The 16,016-nt window shown below is 40.0% G+C and overlaps 1 pseudogene; it reads right to left on the bottom strand.

The window, feature by feature from the left end:
• Positions 1 to 5,535: 5,535 nt before the first annotated feature.
• LOC100990729 (transmembrane protein 132B-like) lies at positions 5,536 to 6,745 on the bottom strand (annotated as a pseudogene).
• Between the last annotated feature and the right edge of the window lie 9,271 nt (positions 6,746 to 16,016).

Genomic DNA, 16,016 nt, shown 5'->3' with positions numbered 1-16,016 from the left:
TGGCCTCAGCCACTAAAATGCTAAGTTCTTAGGTAATTTGCGCTCCTGATTAGAAAGTAAGAAATATTTGTCCTGTTTGTCTTATCATCAAATGGGGACAATCTGGAAAAAAGCTTTTTCTCAGGTTCATAGGAAAAAGGAAAGTTAATTTTTTAGAGATTCAACCTTTTTATGCCTTTTCAGATTAAACTTTTTTTTTTTTTTTTGTGAGATGGAGTCTCAGTCTGTTGTAGCTGGAGTGCAATAGCACAGTCTCGGCTCACGGCAACCTCCCCCTCCCAAGTTCAAGCGATTCTCCTGCCTCATCTTCCCGAGTAGCTGGGATTACAGGGGTGCACCACCACACCTGGATAATTTTTGCATTTTTAGTAGAGTTGGGTTTCACCATGCTGGCCAGGCTGGTCTCAAACTCCTGACTTCAGGCGATTGGCCCTCCTCAGCCTCCCAAAGTGCTGGGATTACAGGTGTGAGCCACTGCAAGCGGCCGATTAATCACTTTTTAAAATTGTTTATCTTACTTTCACTTTCTGCAAAAAGAGCATTAAGTGTGTGGAAGAAAGTTAATGCATGTCTATAAATCTAAATGTCAAATTACACAGATATTTACTTTTTCTTGTTTTCAGCAGCTGGAAACCTAGGAGCAGAAGCCCAGCATAAAGATTTCTGAAAGCCTGGATGCGTGGATTCCTCTCTTATTTCCCAAAACCGTGGGGTGGAAATGTGAATATCAGCATGATGCACAGATCTCTGCAGATGTCCAGCGAACTGAATTTCTAGACGCTATAATCTATGTTCTTTCCCAACCCCCACTTCAGTTTACATATCGCAGGCCATAGATCCTGTTTGTTGAAAAGCGATCAGCTAGAAAACAAGAGTGGTTATAACCTGTGCTGCCCAGTGATCAGGAAAAGAGAGTGGATGAAACTTCCATGACTTCCTGTTAGTCTGATTAATATCCATGCCAAATGTAAGATTAGTTAAAAGGCCTTATTGCTTCCCACCAAAATGTTCCTTCGCTAGCTATATACTACACTGAAATGTAAAGTTATGGGTATGTTTAACAGTTTAATTTGTCAGTGGGCATCCAACTCTTCTATTTGTGTTTTTACTTTGAGCTTAATTGGAGCAGACAAATAGAGGTGACCTCTAACTGTTTTCTTCCTGAAGCCATTTTCAGGGCAGAAGTGCTTTACCCACTTTATCGAGAAACCACCTTTGCATGCAGTACCCTGAGTTGTCTTCAGCACACCAAGCATCCACAACATGGGAAATACCGTGCTTTAAATGTTGCTTTAATCACAGTGCTCATGAGTAAGGGCATGTCCTGTCTCTTATCCATGAAAACACTCCCACAAAACGAAGTCACACCCAGTATCTGTTAACGGAGATACTGAGTGGGTGAAGAAGACTCATTCCCTAATGCAATTCAGGTCACACAGGGTAAAAAAGAAAAAAAAATCCTTTTCTGTTGAGGATACAGATGGAGAGAAAATGGAAAATGTCTTTCAGAACGCACAAGCCTAGTTTTCTAATTGTGTTTCAGTGAACATGCAGATGAACTTACCTGTGTGGCTTGGTATTGTGGTGGGTTTTCAGCTTCTTCTCCACCAAATCCTTTGAAAAGCAGCAGTGGCAGAAACAAATAACCCAATTAAAAACAATAATAGCAACAATAAAAAAAGAAAAGATAAAGAAGAAAGCAGTGGTTTTCTTTGGCTACCTAAGGCACTTTCTACTAGGCGTTAGCAATCTCTTTGTAAACTTTTTTCTTTACAGCAAATGCTTCATTCTCTAGACAAATGTCAAGAATTTTCAACCATCACCAGACTCAATTCTTCACCCCTATTTTAACAATTAAAGAATCAGCCGAATGCCTGTGTTTAAGAGTCAAGCCCCTGAAACCTGTGATTTGTACGTTACTCACACCCTCTAGTCCTATTAGCAAGAGATGCTGGGAGAACTTCTTGGTCATCAATTTGATGAGTTCCAAGGGGAATGTGGGTTTTGGTTGTGATGTTCATACACATAGAAATCTGGCTGAACACACGTACCTAAGAGTCCTCCATCTTTCCTTGCTTGCTTGCTCTACAGAAAATAAAGACAGAGGGTGTGTAAAATATCATGTATATATTATACAAAGACCTCTTGAAAAGGTAATAAATTCTGGTGATTTGGGGCACAAAGGCAGGAAGCAAATCTTGTTTTATTGCTCAATAATCCATCCTGCTCAGCCTGTCTCCCTTCTTAATTTCTAATCCAGGGGATCTTCCCAAGTCTCTGCCTGGGGCTGTGTTTGGAAAATCATGGTCACATGAACCATTTGGTAAAAGCGAGGCAGGGATTTTTCAGCATCATTGAGAATGGGTGACTCCTATTCAACATATTATTGGAAGTCCAGGCCAGAGCAATCAGGCAAGAGAAAGAAATAAAGGGCATCCAAATAAGAAGAAAGGAAGTCAAACAATCCTTGTTTGCAGATGACATGATCCTATATCCCAAAAACCCTATAGTTGAGACCCAAAAGCTCAATAAGCTGATAAACAACTTCCGCATGTCTCATTTATAAATGGGAGCTAAATGCTGAGAACTCATGGACCCATAGAGGGGAACAATCACACTGGGTCCTATTGGAGGGTGGAGGGTGGGAGGAGGGAGAGGATCAGGAAAAATAACTAATGGGTTACAGTAGGCTTAATACCTGGGTGACAAAATAATCTGCACAACAAACTCCCATGACACAAGGTTACCTAATAACAAACCTGCACATGTACCCCTGAACTTGAAATCAAAGTTATATTTAAAAAATAACAATACAATAGATGACCTGAACACTTCTGTTTTGAATAGCTCAATCATCAGCCATCTGTGGTTATGAAAATGTCCCAGGTAATTCCTCTATGTCCTTCCAGGTCTATTTATTAAATATGCCAATGTCTCAATAGAACACACACTGAGGCCTTACTAGCCCAATATCTGCTCTTCTAGCCATCCCATCTTAATAAATTAAAATACTGTCTCATTTTCTTATTCTAAAAATCTTGATTTGCTTAATATTATATGTGCTTAATATCAACAATATAATACTATTATTTCAACAATAATTTCTATTTTAAAAACTTTTGGGATTTGAGTAATTTCTGTTTTTTTTTTGACAATTATTTTTCCAGTCCCCTGTGTTCTTGACAACTGCCTCTTGAGCTTGAGAGCTCATTCATATTTTTCCTGATCCACTCATTTGCATGACTTTATTGAGCATAGTTGTTGCTTTTCAATCTCAGTACACGTCCTGTGAAAGTTTCAACTTTGCTAGGATTATGGATGTGAATGCTTTTATAGTACTGAAAAGATGAATTTTCTTACTGCTAAGTTGAAACAGCATTTTGCTCATTTCTTTTTTTTTTTTTATTTTTTTAAATGGCAGTTTTAATCTGCAGCTGTTTCCTAGGGGATTTTCTTTTTGTACTTATTAATCCTGGTTTTATATTTGAGCCTGGGTGGCCAAATATGTTTTTCAGAAAATACTCGTATGAATACAGGTGTTTTCTTTGAGACTTTTTTTTCATACTTTTCCAATGAATGTTCAGCCACCAGATAACAAAATACAGGAATTGCATGTGACTTACGGATATTCCCCCACCTTTGCAAAATTCATGTCGAAAATTGACCTTTTCTCACTGGTTGTTAATATTGTTAAGTAAGATCTCTCATGCAATGCCAACATAAGATGTCACTGACAAAAGGAAGGAAACAGAAAGTGAGGATAAGTTGTTCAGTTTCTATTAATAGGCAGTAGAGTATGGAAAAGTAGAGAAAACCTGAAATTCAATATGGATTCCATTAATTAAAATAAAATGGCTAATCTCTTAGAGCTGGAGGCTATTATTCTTAGCAAACTAAGGCAGGATCAGAAAACCAAATATCACATGTGCTCAGTTGTAAGTGGGAGCTCAATCATAAGAACTTATGAACACAAAGAAGGAAACAACAGACACTGGGGCCTACTTCAGGGACGAGAATGGGAGGAGGGAGAGGAGCAGAAAAGATACATATTGGGGCCAGCACCCTGGCTCAGGCCTGTCATCCCAGCACTTTGAGAGGCTAAGGTGGGCAGATCACCTGAGTTCAGGAGTTCAAGACCAGCCTGGCCAACATGGTGAAACCTCATTTCTACCAAAAATACAAAAAAATTAGCTGGGTGTGGTGGCACACACCTGTCATCCCAGTTACTCAGGAGGCTGAGGCAGGAGAATCGCTTGAACTCCGGAGGCGGAGGTTGCAGTGAGCTGAGATGCGCCACTGCATTCCAACCTGTGCAACAGAGTGAGGCTCTGTCTGAAGAAAAAAAAAAAAAGAAAAGATAACTATTGGGTACTGGGCTTAATACCTGGGTGATGAAATAATATGTACAACAAACCCCCATGACATATGTTTACCTGTGTAAAAAACCTTCACAAGTACCCCAAAACCTAAAACAAAAGTTAAACAAAAATAAAAGAATAAAATTGTAAAATTTAAAAAATAAGTAAAATTTAAAACTAAATAAAGCAATGGCTAATCTCAGTGAATTAAACTTCTATGTAAAGAAAGCATCCCTCAAATAAAACATAATATTTTTACGAATAAAAATATTTTTACATGTTTTGAAAAGACTTCTAGAAGTCAAAAACAACAGAAAAAAACCACAAGAACAAAAAACAAAAAAGCAAACAACAATGAAACCAACAACAAGCAGATGTTGTTATAAATGTCTGTAAAAACAATGAGCAGTGTTTATTACAAATAAGGGCAGCTACATTCTTATTTCCTTCCATGGGAGACTGGGGGGTTGTGCTGTTTTTGGTACTTTCCTCTTGGCCAACAGGTGCGTCATGTTGGAATCATTCCTGAACCACTCTCTCCTGGCTTCCTTCATGCTCTATGGGATCACTGAGGTGGTCTTTATAGTCTCAATTTCTACCCTCGATATAAGCGCATCAATTTCACACAAGCCTAGTCTCACACCAAGGGCAATAACTGTCCACCGTACCTTACCAATATCAAAGAAGTAAACATCTGTCCAATTCTTTCTAATTGCAAACAGCTCTTTGTCATGAGATGGGTATCAAGGCCCTTGGCTGATTTTATTTCTATGAATTAGCACTGAGCCAGTACCAGGCCATATATAAAACCCTTCCTAATACTTCAGCAATGCCTATGTGGGCTGTGATAAAAGCATACCCTGTCTTATTACATATTTGCATTTGATTTTCAGGCCTCTGCCACCAGAGATCTTATTAATAATCCCCTGACAAATTATTCGGTGGTAAATTACCCTCTATTGCTGACCAAACTCACAGCTCCAACTCTCTGAAAGAGAGAAAGCATGTAGGAGAATTCAAACATAAGAAAGTTTTGTTCGTTTGTTTGTTTGGTTTTGAGACAGGGTCTCGCTCTGTCGCCCAGGCTGGAGTGCACTGCTGTGATCATAACTCACTGCAACCTCTGCTTCCCAGGCTCAAGCAATTCTCCTGCCTTAGCCTCCTGAGTAGCTGGGAATACAGCTTTAGACCATCACACCTGACTTGGTGGTCCAAAAAATTAAAAAATTTGTTTTAGTTTTTTGTAGAAATGGAGTCTTACTATATTGCCCAGGCTGGTCTCAAACTCCTGGGCTCAAAAGATCCTCCCACCTTGGTCTCCCAAAGTGTTGGGATTACAGGCATGAACCACCATACCAGGCCCATATGAAAACATTTTATATATGCAAGTCCCCCAGCTCCATATCTTCGCAGACCCACTTGATGTTATCGCTGTCAAACAGGATGGAGTTGGTGTACGGGCTGCCGTCCTCTGGGAGGATGGTGATGTAGGAAATGAACTTGACTCTCTTCCTCTTTGGGCCTGAAGAATTCATAGGTTCATTTTTAATTTCTTTCTCATAGACGTAGTCAACAAGTCTAAATAGTTGACTATGAAAAGTCTTCTGGAAACTGCCGTCGAGAAGGAAGTTCCTCTCCTTGAACTGCAGGCCCTGTCTATCATGGTTGTGCACTCCTCCGATGGGACTGTAATGTCAACACGGTTCTCCAAAAGTCCCACTTCATTCCCAAGCCAGACCCAGTCGTGGGAATGGGGGACGTTGCCCTGCTGACTCATAGCAAACCTTTTGTGTCTGTATTTCCAGGAAAACGCCACACAGTTGATCAAGAAGACCAGAATGGCCGGGAAGAAGATGTAGAGCAGGGCATACATGCCAATCTCGAAGTCCCTTAGCCCCCTTGAGGTCACTAAGATTATTGGGCTCCAATGACTTCTCTTGAGTGGGGAAGCTTGTGAAGCTGTCTGGACCACCATTTTTGAGTCATTTATTGTTTTCTTCCATGGGAGACTGGGGGCTTATGCTTTTGTTGGTACTTTCCTCTTTCAGCATGACCAACAGGTGACCATGTTGAAATCATTCCTGAACTGCTCTCTCCTGGTTTCCTTCACACTCTATGGCATCACTGAAGTGGTCTTTACAGTTTAAATTCGTGCCCTTGATATCATTGCCGTGTCTTTGGTATTCATTGCTACTTGGTTCAAATTTGACCTTGGCATTTCCTTTACTCATGGCAAGGACACTCTTCCTCTTGGTCTTCAAACAAGGTCACTAATCATCTGTTTACCTTAATCAAAAGCCCTTGGCTTTCACCCTCCACAACCACAAAGCATCATCTGAACTCAAGACAGACACCACCACTTCATGTAATAATGAGACAGTAACCATCTCATTGGACCTTAAAGGTGACATTGAAACATCACCATACAAAAATTCAAAAAGAAAGAAACCAAAGCTTTTTGTTATGATAAATATATTTCATATTTGCAAAATTTATTCACATAAATGTTGATGCCAAAAATTATTTCAATATACAGAATTAGAAAAATAACCTCTAGTGCTCTGTAAACTTAAACAGTTCTTGACATGCATTGGACGGTCATTAGTGATGCTCTCTATCCCACTGATGTGAAGAACAATACATTTTAATAAGTGCATGGAATTAGGAAGTACACATTGACTTATTTCATGTTCTATGACTGAATTTTATTTTGTCCCTTCTTAAAACATTTTGAAGATTAGGAAATACATCCAAATTATTTTAAAGTGCAACTAATTTGACCACCACTCAAGATAATATGATTTATACCAGAACAGATTGAAAACCAATGCAGATAAGGCAATACAGTCCTAGCCTGAGGTATTTGGCAAAAGGATGCATTATAATTCCATCCTGTTTGAAAGATATAATGCTCCTGATACCTTTTTTAAATGATCTGCTAAAACTCTAAAGATGTGGGAGCATTTTAGAATTGGCAATAATTATAGTGAATGGGTAGCAATTTGGTACTTACTTATAGTACCTGAAATGGAATTTCTAAGTGTCAAAAACTGCCTGCTTTGGTAAAAGTGGAAAAATAGAATCCTTTTGCCATGATCTAACAGTAGACTGTCAGCTGCACAGATAAACTTGCTGCAAAGTAAATGGCATTTGGACCTGTGATAGGCATATAAAAAACATCTGAGAGGAAACTTTTTCCATGTCATGGAGCATGGCTGTAAAGGACAGGACAGACTGAACGAAAAGCAGAGAGAAGCTTCAAGAATTTCCATCTCAGCTGCAAGTACTTGATGCTGATCTTCCTTGCAGGGTATGAAAACTGAGAGGGACAAGTTATCCTCTGATATAATTTGTCTGTGTCCCCACCCAAATCTCATCTTGAATTGTAGCTCCCATAATTCCTACGTGTTGTGGGAGGTACCTGGTGGGAGATAATTGAATCGTGGGGGTGGTTTCCCCCATACTGTTCTCTGGGTAATGAATAAGTCTCATGAGATCTGATGGTTTGATAAGGGGTAAATCCTTTTGCTTAGTTCTTATTCTCTCTTTTCTGCCACCATGTAAGATGTGCCTTTCACCTTCCACCATGATTGTGAGGCCTCCCCAGACACATGGAACTGTGAATCCATTAAACCTCTTTTTCTTTATAAATTACCCAGTCTTGGCTGAAAGCGGTGGCTCATGCCTGTAATCCCAGCACTTTGGGGGACCGAGGTGGGCAGATCACAAGGTTAGGAGTCTGAGACCAGCCTGGCCAATATGGTGAAACCCCGTCTCTACTAAAAATACAAAAATTAGCCAGGCGTGATGGCAGGGGCCTGTAGTCCCAGCTACTCAGGAGGCTGAGGCAGGAGAATCGCTTGAACTCAGGAGGCAGAGGTTGCAGTGAGCTGAGATAGTGCCACTGCACTCCAGCCTGGCTGACAGAGTGAGACTCCATCTCAAAAAGAAAAAAAATATTACCCAGTCTTGGGTAAGTCTTTATCAGTAGCATAAAAACGACTAACACACCCTCACCAACCGAAATCTCAAGAGTTTCTGGGAGTCACTCATCTTTAGGAACTTGAAGGATATCCTAGGAAACCACTCTATTGTATCTTTAGATAAGTCAGCCAAGAGCCACACGCCCAGCTCTGTGTTGATGACCAGTCACACAGGAAAATCCCCGTCCCTTAGCCAAGAGGGAGCTAAGAGAGGGGAAAGAGGATATTCAAAAATAAAAGTGAAAACTTGTGTCTCTGCTCCATATGGTCTAACAAACAAAAAGTACCAAATTTGAAATATGTACAGAAAATATGTATATATGTATACACATATATATGTATATGTGTACTGTATAGGAAAACAAATCATAATGACAAGGATGTTTTATTTTTAATCACAACTTTATAACAAAAGACTTAAAATTTTGTAATTGATGTTTATACCAAAATATGTTCCTAATTTACTGCCAAAAGTATGCATTTGGTGAAATGGTTTATTAAAGCATTTTGTAATTGTTTGATTTCACCTGCCAATAGAAAGATTTCTAAAGAGAACAGCTTACTGCATTTTATTTCTTTGATTCAAATGGTAATAATTTCATACATTTATAAAAGGGCATGAATTAGTTTATTGGTAATAATTTACAATTTCAAAAAGAATGCATATCTTGTTGCTGAATATTCAAAGTGCATGAATCATCACATTAAAAAATTAATATGTATGCTGATAAAATGGAGTACGTGTAGGCCGGGTGTGGTGGCTCACGCCTGTAATACCAGCACTTTGGGAGGCCAAGGCAGGTGGATCACCTGAGGTCAGGAGTTCGAGACTAGCCTGGACAACATGGTGAAACCCCATCTCTACTAAAAATACAAAAATTAACCAGATGTGGTGGCAGGCTCCTGTAATCTCAGCTACTTGGGAGGTTGAGGCAGGAGAATTGCTTGAACCTGGGAGGCGGAGGCCGCAGTGAGCCGAGATTGCACCTGGGCAACAGAGCGAGATTCCGTCTCAAAAGAAAAAAAAAGGAATGGAGCAAGTGTAATAAAACAGTTTAAATGATAGTGCTTAGTTGTCCCTCCCTACTTCATTACCTTCAAGTTTAACATAGATATTTATGGAATGATAATGAGTAGACCTTGAAGACATTCCTAGGTACCCCAGGAAGGCACCTAGAAAAAGGAATTTAAAAATTTTAATGGCCTAAAGGCATCAGTCTAACCAATTCAATATCCACTTGAAATTTAGTTCTAGAATGGAATGTACCATCAATAAAGCCGCTATGGAGAAAATGAATGTTAGGCAACTAACTTGTTGGACTAACACTTTACAGTAACAATTTAGTTTCATTAAGAGTATCTATTGATCAGTCTCCAAAATATTACTCTATATACATTAGCTAGAAAATATTTTCAGTAGTCGTATAAGAAATAATAGGGCACAAGACTCTAGTAATTTTATATTTTGTGCCAAAAATGGAATTTTAAATATTTTTAAATGTTTTTATTCACTGTCCAACACCAAGTACAACAAACAGTTCAACTCCAAAATTAGACAATAAAGACGACCAAAGGTTCCTTGTCTTCCATGGGTAATATACAGAAAGTGAAGGTTATGCTTGAAGAAAAATATTGTCTTTATTTATGTTTTCACTGAGCTTTTCCTGCCAAATTAGGTTACATTGGGGATGTTAGTTTGTTTTTGCTCACCACAATCCTGTGATGTGGAACTGGCTTGTATGTTTACTCTCATTTCACTGATAATAAAAGGCTCAGAGAATTTAGAAGGTTTGCCTACTCACCCATCTCACAAATGACCTTGGAAAAATCTGATCCCCAAAATCTCTTGGGCCCAAGCCTTAAGTCTGCAGAGGCATCACATGGCCGTGATATGAATTTTGCTCCTTAGAGCTGCCTTCTTCATCAAGGCCACTAGATTCCTTGAAGTCAGACATGCCTGAACTGTGAATGTGTCTAAATGTCCCAGTCCACACTTTATGAGTAGCCAAGTGCAGCCAATGTCGTATTACACAGACAGCTGCACTCCCTGGGCTCAAGGGATCCTCCCACCTCAGCCCCCTGAGTAGCTGCTCTTCACTCTTAAAGACCCTTTGACTACATCAGGTCAGGTCAGCCTGGAATCCAGGATAATCTCCCGATTTGAAAATCAACTGATGAGCAACATTAATCCCATCTTCAACCTTAATACCTCTTTGCCATGTAATGTAACACATTCACAAGTTCTGGGTATTGGGATGTGTACATCTTTGGGGGGATTCTTATTTTGTTTACCACAGGAGATAACTAAAACTTTCTGTCAGTCATTTCATTTTGCTGCTTGGCAGTGGAGCACTGCTTATTTCATCCAGGGCCAGTCCTGTCCCTCAGTGACAAGCCCTGTGCATTGACCAGTCTCAGGCCCAAGGCAGGGGGGTCATGCAGCCATCCTCCTAGCTGCAGTGTTTGTGGAAGGATGAACACATAATCTAAGCAGAGGTTCCTGAGTTCTTCCTTGGGATTTTCCAATCTGGAGCTGACAGGAATGACCCCTTCTTCCTCCCTGATAGAATGTACTGCTACAGTATGAGTTCAGGGCTTCCTGTACTCAATTTTCCTTTGGCTTAGAAAGAACATCTCTGCAGTGCAGAGAATGGAATCAAATTATAGAAACAAAATAGAAGAAAGATCAGGAGAAAGAAGAATGTTGTCTGGTGATGTTGACATCCCAGAGTCCAAGGGAGTCTGTTCTCTTGGCAGATCCACTTGTGCATAGCCTGGCTTCATGACAAAATGAATTACCCAGTATTGCTCAAACTAGATTATGGTGAGCTTTCCTGATTTTCAACCACAGTCCTGAGAAATCCAGACAGAACATCAAGTTTATTTGTTGGGGAACATCAGAGTTGCCAGGAAAAGCCAGAGAAATACTGTTCTGGGGCATGATGAAAAAAACAAATCTCAATGGAGGATTTCATTGTCTTCTAAGACTAGGGAGGCAGGGATTAAATCCTTCTCACTCAAACTCTTGAGAAATAGTTTAGATACAAAAATCAAATGCTTATTTTCTATCTTGGTTTTGGAAATCAATGTCACAGGCAAAGCACTGGCATTAGAACTAGATCTTGGCTGGGTGCAGTGGCTCTTGTCTGTAATCCCAGCATTTTGGGAGGCAGAGGCAGGTAGATCACTTGAGGCCAGGAGTTTGAGACCAGCCTGACCAACATGGCAAAACCCTAAAACCCCATCTCTAGTAAAAATTTAAAAATTAGCCAGGTGTGGTGGTGCGCATCTGTGTTCCCACCTACTCAGGAGGCTGAGGCATGGGAGTCTCTTGAAGCCAGGAGGCAGAGGTTGCAGTAAGCTGAGACTGTGCCACTGTACTCCAGCCTAAGCGACCGAGCAAGACTCTGTCTCAAAAAACCAAACCAAAACAAAAAAACACCTAGGTCTAGCAGGGGACAAAGGCAATGCAAGCCCATGAGCTCAGAAATAAGTCTCTGCTCCACTGGAAAAGAGATTTACTGAGGCAGAGAAATGTAAATGCTTACAGTGTGAGAACTGGGCCACAGGAGGTGGGTTTGAGTGCCAACCACTCCCATCATCACTGTATAATGTAAACTGTGCATCTAGACTCTTAGTGCACTCATTTCCACACCTGCAAAATGATGATAACATCAAAAACTAATTTACAAAATTATTGGGGAGCAAAGACAGTTAATTCATGCAAAATATTGCTTAGAGCAACTATCTTAGAGTTGGCACATTTTGGGCACTCTGTAATGCATTGGTTTTTAATCATCGCTATTATTATCTACACAATCCCAATTTTTACTAGATTGATTCCCAAGCATGACTCTACTCTCTTCTACCCTTGTTATTATTATTGCTATTTTTAATTTGACTAGCTACCCAATCAGGAAGATGAGTAGAGCAGCCATCAGCCACAAGCCAGGTGTTCTGAGAATTCAACATCCACATCAGAAGCTAAAGACTTTATTTGACATAAGCTCCTTAGTCTCTCATTCATTCTCTCTTTACACAACAGGATAGACAGGCACATGCCTTCATTTGAGCTTCTATTCTGCCTTGGAAATCAGATACTCAGCCCCAGGCTGTCATCGTTTTCATTTCTCTCATTACGCCCACATGCTGGGGAATCCATTGACTTAAAACATACCATTTCTTGAGCCAATAACTATTTCTAATGCCAAGGAGGGAAAAAAGCACTAATCACTTTTTTCTTTATGGTGTTTAGGGAAATTTCATTTTTATTTTTATTTTTTCTCCTCTAGTGTGTTTACAGTATACCTGTTTTTAATAGTCTTTCTGAAATAATAGTTATGGAAATACTATTATAAAAAAGTGAACTGCTGTTGCTGAAAAGAATTTTATGACAAAGTTAGAAGGCAAGAAGTTGCATATGCACGTCCTAAATGGCATTCAAAGCAACGAGCAAACGCTGCTCTATAGGCAGCTGTGCTGTGTTGAAGTTTAACATATAGTGATGTGGTTTGGCTCTGTGTCCACACGCCTATCTCACATCAAATTGTAATCCTCAGTGTTGGAGGAGGGTCCTGGTAGGAGGTGATTGAATCATGGAGGTGATTTCTAATCATTTAGCACCATTCCCCTAGTGCTGTCCGTGATACAATTCTCACAAAATCTGGTTGTAAAAAAGTGTGTGGTGGCCTGGCGCGGTGGCTCACGCCTGTAATCCCAGCACTTTGGGAGGCCGAGGTGGGCGGATCACGAGGTCAGGAGATCGAGACCATCCTGGCTAACATGGTGAAACCCCCTTTCTACTAAAAAATACAAAAAATTAGCCGGGCTTGTTAGCGGGCGCCTATAGTCCCAGCTGCTCAGGAGGCTGAGGCAGGAGAATGGCGTGAACACGGGAGGGGGAGTTTGCAGTGAGCCGAGATCGTGCCATTGCAATCCAGCCTCCGCGGACAGAGTGAGACTCTGCCTCAAAAAAAAAAAAAAAAAAAAGAGTGTACGGCACCTTCCCCTTCTGCCTCCCTTTCTTTTCTATGGGTCATGTGAAAACGTGCCTGCTTCCGCTTTGCATTTCCACCGTGACTGTAAGTTTCCTGAGGCCTCCCCAGAAGCAGAGGCCTGTGCAGTCCACAAAACTGTGAGCTAATTAAACTCCTTTTCTTTATAAATTACCCAGTCTTAGGTATGTCTTGATAACTGTGTGAGAACCAACTAATATATGTAGCCAAGGGAGGTTATGTACCATTCTAGCCTTCCTGTCAAAGCAGCATTAGAAACCATTCATAGGCAGGTTTCCGGCCCCTCTTCTCGTGGCAGGTGAATTTTGCTTTATATAAGAGAAGAGTACAAGTTGGCATGTGTTGTGTGTCTGTTACTTGCAGCATCTCATTACTACTTGCCTCTATGCAAGTCTTGAAGAGTGGATTATCTACTCCAGGTACCTACTCTAGTGTCCTACATTCAATCCTTGTTACTTGAACTACCAAGTGGGGTGGCGGTGGGGTGGTGGGGGTCTTTCAGGTGTCCTGCTCTGCATCCAATCTTTCTCAGAAGCACTAGATGGAGACCAGCAAGAAGGAGATGGTCAGTATAAACAAACTTCCCTTGTGTCTGTGGTGCTTAGGGATTCTTCCCTATCACGCAATTCCACACTTGACCACCAAGGATCATTAAGATACCTGGCATTTTCTACTAACAAGCTTCTCTGTCACCTTTCCCTCCATGCTCTCACTGACTGTGGAATATGGAAGGATGGCATCCCATTGTCTCATACAACAGGAAGTCCAGAGATTGGTGGCGTCCAAATGGTTCAGCAGCTCAGTGATGTCACTTACTGTCTTTGCATTCTGCCATATTAAGAATTTTTGCTTTGTGATGTTGAACTTGTTGTCTCGTGGCTACAAGATACTGATCTAAGCAGATGGTTAAAGGACTCCTTGCTACCAAGGCATACGTTATCCAGAAATAAAATATTGCCCAGAAGCCCCCGCAAGCTTTCCCTTGCATCTCGTTTGCTAGAACTGGGTGACCTGCCAGTCTCTTAACCAATTAGAAAGATATAATCATGACCAGTTTAAATTTGAGGATTGGACAAAGGAGGGAGGCTTGACCAGTTTAAATTTGAGGATTGGACAAAGGATGGAGGCTTACTTCCTTGAGGGCAAGAGTTTACTGCCTACAAAATACAAAATCAGGATTTGATGAGCCAGAGTGAAAAGGGGTGAGAGAATATAAAAGCAGGTCTATGTATAACCTATCAAGGTAAAGAAACAACATCACAGATACATGACAGACTCCTGCATGCCACTTCTTAACCTCATTACTTTCCTTCTCTCTTCAGCAGCAAATGGTTATTGACTAAAGTGAAAAACATTGTAGAATTTACCAAAAATTTAGGGCAGTATTTAAGTTAGATGTAGTACTGAGGTTTTTTTTTCCAGGGTTTCAGAACCACCAAAGCTGTTGTTGGTCCATTTGTTGATTATGAAGATCTTTCAAGTAGGGTTTATTTTTTTAAAAGAATGTTTCTTCAATGTGACTACTTCCCTGAATGTAGCAATATTATTCCCCTTTTTAGGACTTTTCAGAATGGGATGAATTGTGAATCTAATATTGTTGATTTTATTATCTGCTGCTTTATTTTTCCCAGCTGTTTTTTCTCTCTGTGCTTCATTTGAAATATTTCTTGTTGCTATGTCCTCAAGTTTACTAATCTTTGATTTTGTAATAGCTATTCTGCTGTTAATCCCATCCAATGTCATTTTCTTCTTAGTCGTTGTAATATTCTTCTCTAAAGGTTTGTTTTGTGTCTTTTAAAAATTCCTTTCACGTGTCTACTAAATCATTATCTTCTCAAACATATGAGCCCTATTAATGATAACTGTTTTAGTACCTTTGCCTGATCATTGGTGTCATTCTTTCTGCCAGACCGTGTAAAAGTCACATTATGTTGTGGGATTTTCTTATTGCATAAATATTCATGCACTTTGCTATGAGACAATTTGGCCTTTTAAATACTTGCTTTTAAGCTTTGTTAGTAAGGACCCAGGCTTACTTTAGCTTAGTGTTAATTTGGTACCATTATGAATGCACTATCCTTCTTAATACTCAACCTGATGCTCCATTTAGTATTCAGTTTCTCCATTTTCATTGGTGGAAACACAAACCATTTCTGACGCTGTGTGAGAATAATATTTCCCCCTGCATCTCTCCCTTTTTTAATATACTAGTCTCCATTATTTTATTTAAGTTCTTATACTAACTCTATAAGATATGAACTGTCATTCCCAGTTTTTAATTGATACATAATAGTTGAACATATTTGGGGGGTACATGTGATGTTTTGATATAGGCACACAATGTGTAATGATCCAGTCAGGGTAATTAGGATGTCTATTACCTCTAACAGTTTCTTTCCTTACATTAGGAATATTCCCATTTTTCTAGTTATTTTGAACTACACAAGAAATTATTGTAAACTATAGTCCCCGTACTCTATTAAATACTAAATCATATATTCTTTCTAATTGTATTTTTGTACTCATTGACCAGCCTCTCTTCATCCACGCTTCCCTCTCACCCTTCGGTCCTTCCCACAGCTCGGACCATTTCTCTGCATTCATACATTGATCAGCACTTAGCTGAAGACTTGAAAGGAACTCTCTGTGGGAATGAGAAA

Source organism: Pan paniscus, chromosome 10 (assembly GCF_029289425.2).
Source record: "Pan paniscus chromosome 10, NHGRI_mPanPan1-v2.0_pri, whole genome shotgun sequence".
Classification (NCBI taxonomy): Eukaryota; Metazoa; Chordata; class Mammalia; order Primates; family Hominidae; genus Pan; species Pan paniscus.
This window is presented reverse-complemented; position numbering and strand designations above follow the sequence as displayed.